The 2,459-nt window shown below is 39.3% G+C and overlaps 1 pseudogene; it reads right to left on the bottom strand.

Annotated features, from left to right (window-relative positions):
- Positions 1-1,185: 1,185 nt before the first annotated feature.
- Positions 1,186-1,275, bottom strand: LOC113935216 (annotated as a pseudogene).
- Between the last annotated feature and the right edge of the window lie 1,184 nt (positions 1,276-2,459).

Raw genomic sequence — 2,459 nt, 5'->3', positions numbered from 1 at the left:
TCGGTATTTTGCTTCATTAGGTCAAGTATGTAACACATTGATTTGTAACAAAAAATTATTATTGACATATTGAATGTCTACTTTGTGCCAAGTAATGTCCTAGGTCATATACTTTGTCTTATTTAACTTACCCTTTAATTAGCAATTTTTATAATTTGTATAATTGGATCAAGTAAAAATGTTTTAAAATAACATTTATATATTTTTTCATTGTAATAATAATGTAGCATTTTTGCCAAAAACAAGGAAACATAGAAAATTCTAACAAAAAATAATCCTGTCACTTCAAAATCGATTATTATTTTGGAGCATTATGTTGAATCTTTTAATATACATATTTGTTTTTAATTTGTTTTGTTTTATAAAACAGATCAAATTCAAAATATATTTTCTTCTTTCTTCCTTTCTTCTTCTTTTTTTCTTTCTTTCTTTCTTTCTTTTTTCTTTTTCTTTCTTTCCTTTTTGAGAGAGAGAGAGAGAGCACGTGCCAGCAGGGCTGGGGGGTAAGGGAGAGAGAGAATCCCAAGCAGGCTCCATGCCCAGCACAGAGCCCAGTTCAGGGCTCAATCTCACAACCCCGAGATCATGACCTGAGCTGAAATAAGGAGTCGGATGCTTAACTGACACCCACCCAGGAGCCCCTGTTTCTATCTTTTAAAAACATAATTTTTCAATAACCAAACATCATTCAATTTTTATAAATATAACTGATTAGAAAATCCATTGTTGTTGGCTATAAGAAAAAGTCTTTTTTTTTTTTTAAGATTTTATTTATTTATTCATGAGAGACGGAGAGAGAGAGGGAGAGAGAGACAGAGAAGCAGAGGGAGAAGCAGGCTCCCAAGGAGCAGGGAGCCCGATGTGGGACTCGATCCCAGGACCCCGGGATCATGACCTGAGCCGAAGGCAGATGCTTAACCATCTGAGCCACCCAGGCGCCCGGCTATAAGAAAAAGTCTTAACACCAGTGATGTAAATTTTAGTTACATAAAAAAGTTCCTGGGGCAATGTCTCAATCGGGGTCCCTGGGGAAAACAGATGGCACACTTCAAGAGAGTAATTCGGGGAGTGTTTAACAAAGGAGCAGGTAGGGATTAGGGAAATCACAAGTAATAATGCAGTATGTGACACACTGGGCATGAGGAGGGATGAGTGGGCAGTTACAGGAATCTGTAAACAAAGAAAGCTTGCTGGAGATCCCTGCCTGATCTAAGCTGTAGTAGGCATTTGGTTAAGGGAACAAACTATAGAAATGATCCCTGAAAGTATAGTCTTAACAGCCTGCAGCAATCCTAAAGGAGAGATCAGAGGGATGAATGCCAAGACATCCCACCTGGCTCTGAACTCCTGCCTGTGCTTCCCCACTCAGATTATTCTTCCCTGCAGAAGACAGAGGGCCAGGGAGACTTTGGCGTGGTCTACACAGGGTGGCTTCCTTGGGTACAAAGCACAGTAGAAAAAGTGGAAAATGCGTCTGGAGGGGTAAATGGAAATATCTTTCTAATGGCCTGGTCTGGGTGTCAGAGAAGGTTTCTCTTAAGAAGTTATGTTGTTAAGCGTCTGCCTTCAGCTCAGGTCATGATCCCAGGGTCCTGGGATTGAGTCCCACATCGGGCTCCCCGCTCAGCAGGAAGCCTGCTTCTCCCTCTCCCACTCCCCCTGCTTGTGTTCCTGCTCTCCCTGTCTCTCTCTGTCAAATAAATAAATGAAATCTTGAAGGAAAAAAAAAAAGAAATCCTTAAAAAAAAAAAAAAGAAGTTATGTTGAATCTGAGATCTAAAGGATATATAGGTGTCAAGAGCGTGATGAGTCCAAAGAAGACATTCAAGTGGCCAATAGGTATATGAAAAGGTGCTCAACATCACTAATCACTAGAGAAATACAAATCAAAACCACAATGAGGGGTGACTGGGTGGCTCAGTTGGTTAAGCTTCTGACTCTTGGTTTTCAGCTCAGGTCATGACCTCAGGGTGGGGAGATCGAGCCCCACATCACGCTCTGCAGGCAAGTCTGCTTGAAGATTCTCTCTCTCTGCCCCTCTCCACCCAAATAAATAAATAAATCTTAAAAAAAAACCACAATGAGATGTCACCTCACAACTGTTAGGATGGCTATAATCAAAAGACAAGAGATAACAAATGTTGGCAAGGAGGTGGAGAAAAAGGAATTCTTATACTCTGTTGATGGGGATGTAAATTGGTATAGCCATCATGGAAAACAGTTTGGAGATGCCTCAAAAAATTAACAATAAAACTACTATATGATCCAAACATGCTACTTTTGGATATATATCCAAAGGAAATAAAATCAGTATCTCAAAGAGGTATATGCATTCCCGTGTTCACTGCAATATTATTCACTGTAGCTAAGATATGGAAACAACCTAAATGCTTATTGATGGATGAATGGAAAAGGAAATGTATATCTATATAGATCTCATATACAAGTAAATGAAATAT

Source organism: Zalophus californianus, chromosome 13 (assembly GCF_009762305.2).
Source record: "Zalophus californianus isolate mZalCal1 chromosome 13, mZalCal1.pri.v2, whole genome shotgun sequence".
NCBI lineage: Eukaryota > Metazoa > Chordata > Mammalia > Carnivora > Otariidae > Zalophus > Zalophus californianus.
This window is presented reverse-complemented; position numbering and strand designations above follow the sequence as displayed.